Consider the following 14710-nt stretch of genomic DNA (forward strand, 5'->3'; position numbering starts at 1 on the left):
AGAAGATGGTTAATACTATAGGTTATCAGATATTTACATTTTTCTTAATGAAGTAACTTATGTGAATTCATTGATGATTTTGTCAAAATGATATTTTCAATTTTATATTAAAATCATAAGTCTGTACCTACTCATTGCTGATTAAAGAGGCTTAGTGAGTGAAGCCGCTGTCTATAATGTCAGAATCCCAAATGGGCACTGATTGAAGTCCTGGATGCTCCACTATCAGTCTAGCTCTCTGCTAATGTGCCTGGGAAAGCAGCAGAGGATGGTACAGGTCCTTGGGCCCTTGCATCCACATGGGATACCCAGACATTCCTGGTTCCTGGCTCCTGGCTTCAATCTAGTACAGACCTAGTCATTGCAACCATTTGGGGAATGAACTAGCATCTAGATGGAAGAGCTCTCTCTCTCTGTCTCTCTGTTAACTATCACAAATAAGAGAAAACATGTGATGTTCTTCCTTTTGGGTCTGGCTTATTTAACTTAACAAGATGTTCTCCAGGTAAATACATTTTGTTGCAAATTTCAAGATTTCATTATTTTTATGGCCGATTAATATTCCATCATCCTTATAGACTAAATTTTCTTAATATATTGATTGGATTTTTACATTGATTCCCTACAATCTGTTGTAAATTGAACTGCTATAAACATGGGAGAGCAGATTAGTCTTTCACATCTTAATTTCATTTCTTGGGTAAATTTATAGGAGTAGGATGGCTGTTCACAGAGTAGATCCATTTTTAGTTTTCTGCGTAATTTCTGTACTGTCTTCCATAATGGTTGTGTTAGTTTACATTTCCACCAACAGTGTATTAGGGTACCTTTTTCTCTACATCTTTGCTATCATTTGTTAATTTCATTTTGGATGATAACTATTCTAACTTGCGTGAGGTGATACTTCACTGTGATTTTTATTTGCACTTCTCCAATATGTAGTGATCCTGAGCATTTTTTTCATGTGCCTGTTGTCCATTAGTATTTCATCTTTTTAAAAATACCTCTTCATGTTTTTTACTGATTCCTTCACTGGATTGTTTGTTTTGCTGTTGAATTTCTTGAAATTCTTATATATTCTGGATATTAGTGCTTTATTAGATGCAGAGTTTACAAATATTTTCTTTCATTCTGGCAGGTGCCTCTTTGCTTTGTTGAGCATTTCCCTTGCTGTGCAAAATTTTTTTCTAGATCAGATACTCTTTCTTCTGACTCACCAAGTCTGTTGTTAACATGTTCCACTTTATTTTCATTTGTCTTATGGAATACTTTATTTCTAATACTTCAACAGAAGGTAACAACCTTTTTCTTAATGTCTTCTTTATGTCATGTACATATTTTCTTATTTCATATATCTGTTTTTCTCTGTTTTTGAGTAAACTTACAATCATTCTGTGAATTTCTTTTCAGTCATTTTATCAACTTCCCCTTCTTCATAGTACAAAATTAATGTATTACTCTGATCCTCTTGAGAAGTCATATTACCTTCCTTGTTCATGTTTCTTGTGTTTCTACATTGGTTTTTATGCATCTGGGAGGTCACTTGCTGTTATCTCCTCTAGTGGATTTGTTTTCTTTTGTATTTGAAGGCTTTATTCTAAAAAGGTGCCTCTCTGGGTCAGTAGAGAGCCTGAGATTTGTGTTCATGGCTGTGTGATGGGATGAACCATGGAGCTATGGTCCCAAGAATTCAGCGTGACACCCACATTGGGCATACTATAGTGTCTCTGACTACTGTTGGTAGGGGGAGGGGATTTTGGAGGTGACTAGTGTGTTCACAATTTCATCCTTTCTTTGTGCTAAGGTGAACCCTCTGAGTTACAACCTAGAGAAATCTCATGATGCCTGCTCACACTACCCACCCAGGCACATGCACCATACAGAATACTAACCTATCACAATGGTGTGTCTGCCCAGCACACTGTGAGATCTGTCCCTAGTACACAAAGAACTCTGAGTTTCCAGAATCAGACTGTGCTATTGCATAGGAACACAGCCACAACCTATGGCTCTCTTATCTCTATGGCCTATGCCCAGAACTCTCACAGTCAACATGTGCAGAATTTTTGCCATCTGCCTTGTGAGCTTCCCCATGCCCTAAATGAGCTTTCTGCCAGTCTCTGAGTCAGGGCAAAATCAACTTTACCTCTACCTCAGCAAATTGAGACTGGTGCTTTGTTGGGGAGAGAGGAGTATAGCAACATGATCTCCCTTCACAGAGTGAAGCAGCTGCTCAGCCCCCTGTCAGTTCACCAGGTCAAACATAAAGCTGATGAAGATGATGGAATTCTCCCCAATCAAAACTTCTGGTGGTGTAGGCTGTGGCAACCTCCAATTATCTTGCCTTGGAATATGACGCTTCCCAGTCTGGGGCTGATCATGGATATGTAGAAGTCCCTGGTGGCATGAGACTGGTGGCTGCATGTCAGACCTCTCTCCTCATGGCTCCACGGAGTGCTGTTCTCTTCTTTCCATTCTCCACTAAAAATCTCTCTAAATCAGTACACTGTGAACATTGTCCTTCCTTTGTATTTCTGTTACCAGTCTGTGGGTGCAGTCAGTATGGGTTTTTCCTATTCAGCCATCTTGGAAATCATGAACTTCATTTTGAAAATGATACATGAAGCTTAGTCCATCTTTGTCAGAAACTAATTACATGACCAGGAATTTTGTCAATTAATTTCCAGTAATTAATTTGCCAAGTAATTTTCAATTACAATGTTTATTAAAGTAAAAATAATATAAATATGCTAATAAGAAGTCTTCATGTATGATTTAAGCATATTCTTTAATATTATTAAGTATATTCTGCTTTTTCGGAGTTCCGGGCAAGATGGCGGAATAGGCAGAAGCACACTTAGTCCGGGGGGAGAGAAAGTTTAATATAAGTGGAGATACTGCAGGGTCAAGGAAGAGTAGGGGATGAAACAGCAGCGGAAACTCTTCCGGAACTAGTGATTCACAGTGGACCTGTGTGGAGAGCGTGGGAGCCCAAGTTCGGGACACCAGCGGCAGACTCAACGCACCAGCGCTGGAACGCGAGGTGAGCCGAACCTCCATAGCCCGAGATACCAGCGAGCAAGCGGAAAGAGGAGGCTAGAGGGAACGAGGCTTGAAACTCCGTGGGGAAAAGTTCACCAGGCTAACTAGAAGAGAGAGAAAAAAAATAAAAAAAGTGACTGATACGGACACAAGTTTCTCTCTCTCCGCTCACCTCTCAAAGGCGAGCAAGACAGAGCAGGCGCCATTTTGGACATACGTCATAAGCTGGGCGACCTCAGGTCTGCACCGGCCCTGAGCCGAGCAGAAAAACCTGACTCTGGGGGGAGGGGTGAAATAACAGGAGATTAGCATCTAACTTGGCAACCCAGTGGGAGACTGCAGGAGAATTGGAGCCCACACTGAGGGCAGCAGAGATTCCCTGTGTGGTCCTTGGGAAAGAGCTTCCGATCTCTGGCTCCTGTGGGTATATCATTTGCCTGCTAACTACCTCCAATTACATTCAGCTGTGCAGAATTACTTCCCTTTTGAATCAAAAAAGAGAGAGATTTACCACACCTAACCTGGGAGTGTCATCTTTGACACACCCTCAGCCCTGAGGAACCAAACACAGCTCTCAGTCCACACTCATCTCAAGCCTCTAAGGCACCACTGAAAGCAGACAGTCCACTTAATATAGAGCCATAGTGTAACAAGAAAAAACACCACAGTGAAGAAACCAAATATCTCCAACATGCCAAACAACAAACGCAAAAACCAAGCTAACAAGAATAAGGAAGACACTATGACACCCCCAAATGAAAAAGACACCCCAATTCAAGATTATGAAGATGAGGAGATTGAAGAAATGCAAGAAGCAGATCTCAAAAAATTGCTAAGAACATTAAGAAGTTCTCAAAAACAAATTCTTGAACTACAGAAATCCTTCATGGACAAGATAGAAAATCTCTCTCGTGAAAATGAAATATTAAGGAGGAATCAAAATGAATTGAAACAACTAGTGGAACAAGAAATGGTGATAGTGATGAGAAATCATAATGAAATGAAGAATTCAATAGATCAAATGACAAACACATTAGAGAGTCTTAAAAACAGAATGGACGAAGCAGAAGAGAGAATATCGGACTTAGAAGACAGAGAACAGGAAAGGAAACAATCAAATCAAAGAAAAGAAGAAGAAATCAGAAATCTAAAAAATACTGTCAGGAATCTACAGGATACTCTTAAAAAACCCAACATTCGGGTTCTAGGAGTACCTGAAGGCATGGAGAGAGAGAAAGGATTAGAAGGCCTTTTTAGTGAGATACTAGCAGAAAATTTCCCAGGTTTGGAGAAAGACAGAGACATCCTAATACAGGAAGCTCATAGAACCCCTAATAAACATGACCAAAAGAGATCCTCACCACGACACGTCGTAATCAAACTCACCACAGTGAAACACAAAGAAAAGATCCTAAAATGTGCAAGAGAGAAACGCCAGATTACTCTCAGAGGATCTCCAATTAGACTCACAGCTGACTTCTCTTCAGAAACCCTGCAAGCTAGGAGAGAATGGCGAGACATAGCCCAGGTGCTAAGAGAGAAAAACTGCCAGCCCAGAATATTATATCCTGCAAAGCTCTCATTTATGAATGAAGGTGAAATAAAGACCTTTCACAGCAAACAGAAACTGAAAGAATTTGTCGCCACTCGTCCAGCCCTGCAAAAGATGCTTAAAGATGTGTTACATACAGAAACACAGAAACATGGTCACCAATATGAAAGAAGGTAAAGGTAGGAAACCTCACACCAAAAGATCACAGGAATCTCAAACCATATATTAGAAAGTATCTTTGGCTAATGGCAGGGCAAAGTTACTCCTTCTCAATAGTCACATTGAATGTTAATGGCTTGAACTGTCCAGTTAAAAGACACTGATTGGCTGATTGGGTTAAGGAACAAAACCCATCCTTTTGCTGCTTACAAGAAACCCATCTATCCAACAATGATCCATACAGGCTGAGAGTGAAAGGCTGGAAAAAGATATACCATGCCAACAGAAATGAAAAGAGAGTGGGCGTAGCCATCTTAGTATCGGACAACATAAACTTTACCACAAAAACTGTTAAGAAAGATAAAGAGGGGCACTATTTAATGATTAAGGGATCAATTCAACAGGAAGATATAACGATTATCAATGTATATGCACCTAATTACAGGGCACCAGTTTATTTAAAAGACTTGTTAAGGGACTTAAAGGGAGACTTAGACCCCAATACAGTAGTACTGGGGGATTTCAATACTCCACTCTCAGAGATAGACAGATCAACAGGACAGAAGATCAACAAGGAGACAGTAGATTTAAATGACACTATAGCCCAAATGGATCTAACAGATATCTACAGAACTTTTCATCCTACATCTAAGGACTTTACATTCTTCTCAGCAGTACATGGAACCCTCTCTAGGATTGACCACATACTAGGCCATAAAGCAAGTCTCAGCAAATTCAAAAGAATTAGAATCATACCATGCAGCTTCTCAGACCACAAAGGAATGAAATTGGAAATTGGCAACTCAGGAATCCCTAGAGCACGTGCAAACACATGGAGATTGAACAACATGCTCCTGAATGAACAATGGGTCATAGAAGAAATTAAAAGAGAAATCAAAAATTTTCTGGAAGTAAATGAGGATAACAGCACAACATACCAAAACCTATGGGATACAACAAAAGCAGTGTTAAGAGGAAAGTTTATATCAATAGGTGCCTACATCAAGAAATTGGAAAGGCACCAAATAGATGAGCTTTCAAGTCATCTCAAGGATCTAGAAAATCTGCAGCAAACCAAACCCAAACCCAGTAGGAGAAGAGAAATAATTAAAATCAGAGAAGAAATCAACAGGATTGAATCCAAAAAACATTACAAAAAATCAGCCAAACGAGGAGCTGGTTTTTTGAAAAAATAAACAAAATTGACACCCCATTGGCCCAACTAACTAAAAAAAGAAGAGAAAAGACCCAAATCAATAGGATCAGAGATGAAATGGGAAACATAACAGCAGACGCCACAGAAATAAAAAGAATCATCAGAAATTACTACAAGGACTTGTATGCCAGCAAACAGGGAAATCTATCAGAAATGGACAGATTCTTGGACACATACAACCTCCCTAAATTGAGCCAGGAAGACATAGAAAACCTAAACAGACCAATAACTGACACAGAAATTGAAACAGTAATAAAGGCCCTCCCAACAAAGAAAAGCCCAGGGCCAGATGGATTCACTGCTGAGTTCTACCAGACATTTAGAGAAGAACTAACTCCAATTCTTCTCAAACTATTCAGAGCAATCGAAAAAGAGGGAATCCTCCCAAATTCTTTCTATGAAGCCAGCATCACCTTAATTCCTAAGCCAGAAAGAGACGCAACATTGAAAGAGAATTACAGACCAATATCCCTGATGAACATAGATGCAAAAATCCTCAATAAAATTCTGGCCAATAGATTGCAACAACACATCAGAAAGATCATCCACCCAGACCAAGTGGGATTCATCCCCGGTATGCAGGGATGGTTCAACATTCGCAAAACAATCAACGTAATACACTACATTAACAGACTGCAGAAGAAAAACCATATGATTCTCTCAATAGACGCAGAGAAAGCATTTGATAAAATACAACACCCGTTCATGATGAAAACTCTAAGCAAACTGGGTATGGAAGGAACATTCCTTAATACAATCAAAGCAATATATGAAAAACCCACGGCCAACATCCTATTGAATGGGGAAAAGTTGGAAGCATTTCCACTGAGATCTGGTACCAGACAGGGATGCCCACTCTCACCACTGCTATTCGATATAGTTCTGGAAGTTTTGGCCAGAGCTATTAGGCAAGAAAAAGAAATTAAAGGGATACAAATCGGGAAGGACGAACTCAAACTATCCCTCTTTGCAGATGATATGATTCTTTATTTAGGGGACCCAAAGAACTCTACTAAGAGACTGCTGGAACTCATCGAAGAGTTTGGCAAAGTAGCAGGATATAAAATCAATGCACAAAAATCAACAGCCTTTGTATACACAGGCAATGCCACGGCTGAGGAAGAACTTCTAAAATCAATCCCATTCACAATAGCTACAAAAACAATCAAATACCTTGGAATAAACTTAACCAAAGACGTTAAAGATCTCTACGATGAAAACAACAAAACCTTACAGAAAGAAATAGAAGAGGATACCAAAAAATGGAGAAATCTTCCATGCTCATGGATTGGAAGAATCAATATCATCAAAATGTCTATTCTCCCAAAAGCAATTTATACATTCAATGCAATACCCATCAAGATCCCGAAGACCTTCTTCTCAGATCTGGAAAAAATGATGCTGAAATTCATATGGAGACACAGAAGACCTCGAATAGCCAAAGCAATCCTGTACAACAAAAACAAAGCCGGAGGCATCACAATACCTGATTTTAGGACATACTACAGGGCAGTTGTTATCAAAACAGCATGGTACTGGTACAGAAACAGATGGATAGACCAATGGAACAGAATAGAAACACCAGAAATCAATCCAAACATCTACAGCCAACTTATATTTGACCAAAGATCCAAATCTAATCCCTGGAATAAGGACAGTCTATTCAATAAATGGTGCTGGGAAAATTGGATTTCCACGTGCAGAAGCTTGAAGCAAGACCCATACCTATCACCTTACACAAAAATTCACTCAACATGGATTAAAGACTTAAATCTACGACCCGAAACCATCAAATTATTAGAGAGCATTGGAGAAACCCTGCAAGATATAGGCACAGGCAAAGACTTCCTGGAAAATACTCCAACAGCACAGGCAGTCAAAACCAAAATTAACATTTGGGATTGCATCAAATTGAGAAGTTTCTGTACTTCAAAAGAAACAGTCAGGAAAGTGAAGAGGCAACCAACAGAATGGGAAAAAATATTCGCAAACTATACTACAGATAAAGGATTGATAACCAGAATCTACAAAGAAATCAAGAAAATCCACAACAACAAAACAAACAACCCACTTAAGAGATGGGCCAAGGACCTCAACAGACATTTTTCGAAAGAGGAAATCCAAATGGCCAACAGACACATGAAAAAATGTTCAAAATCACTAGCAATCAGAGAAATGCAAATCAAAACCACAATGAGGTTCCATCTCACCCCGGTGAGAATGGCTCACATTCAGAAATCTACCAACAACAAATGCTGGAGAGGATGTGGGGAAAAAGGGACACTAACCCACTGTTGGTGGGAATGCAAACTGGTTAAGCCACTATGGAAGTCAGTCTGGAGATTCCTCAGAAACCTGAACATAACCCTACCATACAACCCAGGCATCCCACTCCTTGGAATTTACCCAAAGGAAATTAATTTGGCAAATAAAAAAGCCATCTGCACATTAATGTTTATTGCAGCTCAATTCACAATAGCTAAGACCTGGAACCAACCCAAATGCCCATCAACAGTAGACTGGATAAAGAAATTATGGGACATGTACTCCATAGAATACTATACAGCAGTAAGAAACAATGAAACCCAGTCATTTGCAACAAGATGGAGCAATCTGGAAAACATCATGCTGAGTGAATTAAGCCAGTCCCAAAGAGAAAAATATCATTTGTTTTCCCTGATCGGTGACAACTGAGCGCCAAAGGGGAAACCTGTTAAGTGAAATGGACACTATAAGCAACAATGAACTGATCAGCTCCTGTCCTGACTTTAGATGTACAATGTAATACTTTATCCTTTTTAGTATTTGTTGTTGTTGTTGTTGTTCTAGTACTATTGGTTGAACTCAGTAATTAACACACAATTATTCTTAGGTGTTTAAATTTTAACTGAAAAGTGATCCCTGTTAAATCTAAGAGTGGAAAAAGAGAGGGAGGAGACGAACAATTTGGAACATGCTCAATCGGACTGGCCGCAAATGGTGGAGTTAGAAATGTGCCAGGGGATTCCAACACAATCCCATCAAGATGGCATGTACCAATGCCATCGCACTAGTCCAAGTGATCAATTTCAGCTCACAATTGATAGTTCTGATAGGTCTAAGAGTCAAAGAGATCACACAAACAAGACAAGTATCTGCTAATACTAACTGATAGAATCAAAAAGGGAGAGAAAGATCCAACATGGGAAGTGGGATACACAGCAGACTCATAGGATGGCAGATGTCCTAAACAACACTCCGGCCTCAGAATCAGCCCTCAAGGCATTCAGATCTGGCTGAAGAGCCCATGAGAGTATAGCAGGCATGGAAAGCCAAGATATCATGGAAAAAAAAAAAAAAGACCTAAATGAATGATCTCTGTGAGTGAGATCCCAGTGGAAAGAATGGGGCCATCAAAGAAGGAGGTACCCTTCTCCGAAGGGAGGAGAGAACTTCCACTTTGACTATGACCCTATCAGAATAAGATCGAAGTCAGCGAACTCTAAAGGCTTCCATAGCCCTGGCAACTCATGACTAGAGCCTAGGGAGATTACTGACGCCATGAACAGGAGTGTCAAATTGTTAAATCAGCAACAGGAGTCACTGTGTACTTACACCCCATGTGGGATCTGTCCCTAATGTGTCGTCTAAAGCGAAGTGATGCTATAACTAGTACTGAAACAGTATTTTTATACTTTGCGTTTCTGTGTGGGCACAAACTGATGAGGTCTTTACTAATTATATACTGAAGTGATCTTCTGTATATAAAGGGAATTGGAAATGAAAAAAAAAAACAACCTGGTGTTAAAATGGAAATGGCATAGAAAATTAATTAATTTGAAAAAAAATTATGTAGGATCTCTGTCTTTAATGTGCTGTACATTGCTATTTAATGCTATAATTAGTAATCCAATGGTAGTTTTTTCACTTTGTGTTGCTATATGGGCAAAATGTTGAAATCTTTACCTAATATATACTAAACTGATCTTCTGTATACAAAGAGAATTGAAAATGAATCTTTACATGAATGGAAGGGGAAAGGGAGCGGGAAGGGGGAGGATTGCGGGCAGGAGGGAAGTTATGGGAGGGGGGAAGCCATTGTAACCCATGGGCTATACTTTGGAAATTTCTATTCATCAAATAAAAGTTAAAAAAAATATTATTAAGTATATTCTTTAGCAATTATGTTCTTAAAACCCAACAATAATGAACAAATGAAGAGTAGAGAGTTAGAAGAGATGTGTGATTCTATCTATCACCTTGCAGTGTCACTCCAGGGTCTTCTGTGGATGAAACTCAGCAATCATTTAGCTGACAAAGGAGAAATATGGGCAGGCTCTGAATTCGATGCCACAAAGCTATGTTTTAAAATTAAAAACTGGTAGAGGAAACAACATTTCAAATTGCTCAACTACTTCATAAAGCATCATATGGTGAGTAAGGCCAGAAATGTAATGAGAAATAAGACAGTTTTAAAAGTTCAGCAAACAATCAGGAAAGTCTTAATGTAAAATGATAAAAATTATGCTTTTATATTTTCATTAGCTTAATGAAAATTCTTGGAGCATTTTGGTCATTCCTGTTGGGAATTCAGTGAGGTTATGATTAGGAAAATATAAGATTCACTAATTATCCCTAACACTGATATTGTTCATTCTTTTATTTATCCATTTTCTCCCTTGTGATTTTATAAAATCAATCATGTTGCATATAATCAGTGATTTCACTTGATATCAAGAAATTCTAAAATATTCTATTTCATCATTTATTGTCTTATATTTGTAACTCCTTAATCTATAAACATTTGAATAACATTGTAAAAACCTTTATTTTAACTAATTTTAATTTGTATTACTAGATGGTTATAGACTGCAAATTTATAAATGGCATCTCAACCTATGTATACAATGTGTAGTGTTCAAACCAGGGCAACCAACATTTTCTCCACTATTTTATTCTGTGTTTAGAAATTCAGAGCTACTTCTTCTATTTTAACATAAAATATTTAGTAGACTATTGTGAATTATAGTCACCCATTATACTGTGTAAACTAGGAGCTATTCCTTTAATCTACCTCTGCTTTTGACTGACACAGTGCTTAAATATTCTTATGGGCCACAGAATATTAGGATGAAAATACTCTTGAAGTGAAATCTGCCTGAAGAGATAAATGAGGCCCTGTACTGGCCCATCCATGTAATGAGGCTCTGTGATTGTCTCTGGAGGTTTCGTATTGTCCTCAGAGTCTAGCTTGGCACTCTGAGGTTTTACTTGAGAATGATGGATCCACACAGCAATATGTACAACTTTAACTGCCACTGAAATGGATAAGATTACTGGGAGAGCTCCTACCCCTCTGGGCAGACTAAAGTATTGAGTGTCCAAAAGACATAATCAGAGTGGGGGCTCCTGGGTAGAAAAGAGGCATATCTTCAGGAAAAGAGCCAGGCTCAGTTGAATGAGGGCTGATAGGAGCTGTTGGAACTCTGTACTTTTTTGGACTTAATTTAAAACCTCTCCTGTTTCCTCATCAAGGAAGATATACTTTTCTAAAAACAAAAGCAAAATAAAAAAAGGTGCTCATACTTAATCTCAAAGGAGATAGGCCCTAGAATCTAAGAGTATTTCTCATCCTAATTAAAATCACCAGAAAAAAAGTTTAGGACATTTCAATTTAGTTTCTTGGGTTAAATTACCTAAGTGTCATTTAAGGATTTCATTGGCCCAGTGACTTGGGTCATCAGGCCCAGTAAAGATGATAATTACTTCCCAGGGGATGTGAGATCCTTTAAGTGATTTCTGAATGAAAATCAGGACCATTGTCACTCTGGAGTCTATAGGGAACACTAAAGCAAGGAATAATATAATATTCTAACACCTTCAATACTTCTTGAGCTTGCTCAGTGCAATAGAGATAAGCCTTTCTCCAACCAGGGTTGGTGTCTACCAGTACCAGGAGGTAATGGGAATATTTCCCTCACAGCATGTGAGTGAAGTGAATTTTCCATTCTTCTCCATGGTAGTTTCTCTTACATTGTGCTCCTGGGGTCTGTAAGTGGGCATTTTGGGAATTAGTCTCCAAACATATCTTACAGTTTTTCAGCACTTATTGAGTAATCATGTCTTTTCCCACAAAGGTCTTAATAACAAGTGGATATTCTGACCCAGATGGCAAATACTGTGGAGTCACTTAATTACATTCCATTGAAGATTTTTGGTTAAAAAAATATGTGCCCCTGGTCATCCCTCCACCAATCATGAGGATCTAGTGAATATCTTCATTAACAGGCTTCCTCTGTCTCCTCAGGAGAGTAGCTATGTGGGTTGGAGGTTAGTAGGAACCCCTACAATAAAAGGGAATATTCTATTACTTAGCACGGATCAGGGAAGACATATAGTATCTGTATTAGGGACTGACTTATTTTAAGAATTATAATGGCTTCCAGCTGCATCCATTTTGTTGCAAAAGACAGAATTTCATTGTTTTTTGCCACTGAGTAGTATTTCATAGTGTATATATACCGTAATTTATTTATCCGATCATCAGTTGATGTACATCTGGGTTGTCTCCAAATCTTCGCTATTGTGAATTGGGCTGCAATAAACATGGAGGTAAGATAACTCTTTCTTATTTATTTATTTATTTGAAAATCAGAGTTACACAGAGAGAGGAGAGGCAGAGAGAGAGAGAGAGAGAGAGAGAGAGGTCTTCCATCTGATGGTTCACTCCCCAGTTGGCCACAATGGACGGAGCTGTGCTGATCCGAAGCCAAGAGTCAGGAGCTTCTTCTGGGTCTCGCATGTGGGTGCAGGGGCACATGGACTGGGCCATCTTCTACTGCTTTTCCAGGCCATAGCAGAGAGCTGGATCAGAAGTGGAGCAGCCGGGTCTTGAACCGGCCTCCACATGGGATGTTGGCGGTTCAGGATTGGAAGTGGAGCAGCCATGTCTTGAACCAGCACCCATATTGGATGCCAGTGCATCAGGCTGGGGTGTTAACCTGCTGTGCCACAGCACTGGCCCCAAGATCACTCTTTCTTATGCTGATTCTCAGGAATGGGATAGCTGGGTGATATGGTAGGTCTATATTCAGATTTCTGAGGTATCTCCTTTGGGTCTTCCACAATGGCTGCACTAGTGTACATTCCCACCAGCAGTAGATTAGGGTAACTTTTTACCCACATCCTTGCCAGCATTTTTTATTTATTGATTTCTGTATGAAAGCCAATCTAACTATGGTGAGATGAAACTTCACTGTGCTTTTAATTTATATTTCCTTTATGGCTAATGATTCTGAGCATCTATTCATGTGTCTGTGGCCATTTGAATTTCCTCTCTGAGAAAATGCCTGTTCAAATCATTGCCCATTTCTCAACTGAATTGTTGGCTTTGTTGTTCAGATTCTTGAACTCTTTATAAATTCTGGATTCCTCTATTGGTTGCATAATTTGCAAATATTATCTTCCATTCTCTTTGGTTGCCTCGTCACTTTGCTGATGTTTCTTTTGCAGTGCAGAAACTTTGAGGCTTGTTGTGATCCCATTTGTCAATTTTTTGTTTTGATTGCCTGTGCTTCTGGGGTCTTTTCCAAGAAGTTTTTGCCTATATCAATGTCTTGCAGAGTTTCCCCAATGTTCTCTAGTAATTTGGTGTTAATAGGCCATAGATTTAAGTCCTTGATCCATTTCGAGGCAGTTTTTTTAAAAGGTGTAAGTAGTGGTCTTATTTCATATTTCTGTATGCAGAGATCCAGTTTTCCCAGCACCATTTGTTGAAGTAAATGTCCTTACTCAAGGATTGATTTTAGCTCCTTTATCAAAAATAAGTTGGTTGTTGATGAATAGACTGATTTGTGGAGTTTCTCTTATGAGCCATTGTCTACATGTCTATTTTTTTTTTTGCCAGTACCAAGCTGTTTGATTATAACTGCCCTGTAGTATGTCTTAAAATTTGGTATTGTGATGCCTCTGACTTTGCTTCTGTTGTATAAGTCTGCTTTAGCTATTTGGGATCTCTTGTGTTTCCTTATGAATTTAGGCATCATTTTGTTTCTTTTTTTAAGTTTTATTTATTATACACATTTCCTGTATTACATAAGTATAGATTTAGGAACACAGTGATACTTCTCACCCTACCCTTTCACCACTCACACTCCAATACTTCTTCCTGCTCCCTATCCCATTCCAATTCTTAATTTTTACAAAGACCTACTTGCAGTTCTTTTAATGATCATAAGTTAAATCTGCACTAAGAGATAAACAAATAGTATGAAGGAAAAAACCATGTCCCTCAACAGAAGAGACAAAGGCTATAAACATTCATTGAATCTCAAATGTCTATTTCTCTCCAATACATTACATTTTAGGTACTCTATTAGGTACCTCAGATCAGGGAAAACATATTTAATTGCCTTTTTGAGACAGATTTATTTCATTAAGTATAATGGTTTCCAGTTCATTTTATTTCGAAGCTGAGTAGTACTCTATAGTGTGTGTGTGTGTGTGTGTACATACCATAATTTCTTTATCCAGTCAACAGTTGATGAGTTGATGAACCTCTAGGTTGATTCCACATCTTAGCTATTTTGAATTGAACTGCACTGAACATGGAAAACAGATCATCCTTTCATGTGCTGATTTATTTTGGTTTCGGTAAATTCCCACAGTGGAATGGCTAGATCGTATGGTAGGTCTATATTTAGATTTCTGAAGTACTTATATAGTGTTTTCCACAATGACTGGGCCAGTGTACATTCCCACCA

The sequence above is a fragment of the Lepus europaeus genome, chromosome 8, assembly GCF_033115175.1.
Source record: "Lepus europaeus isolate LE1 chromosome 8, mLepTim1.pri, whole genome shotgun sequence".
Lineage (NCBI taxonomy): Eukaryota > Metazoa > Chordata > Mammalia > Lagomorpha > Leporidae > Lepus > Lepus europaeus.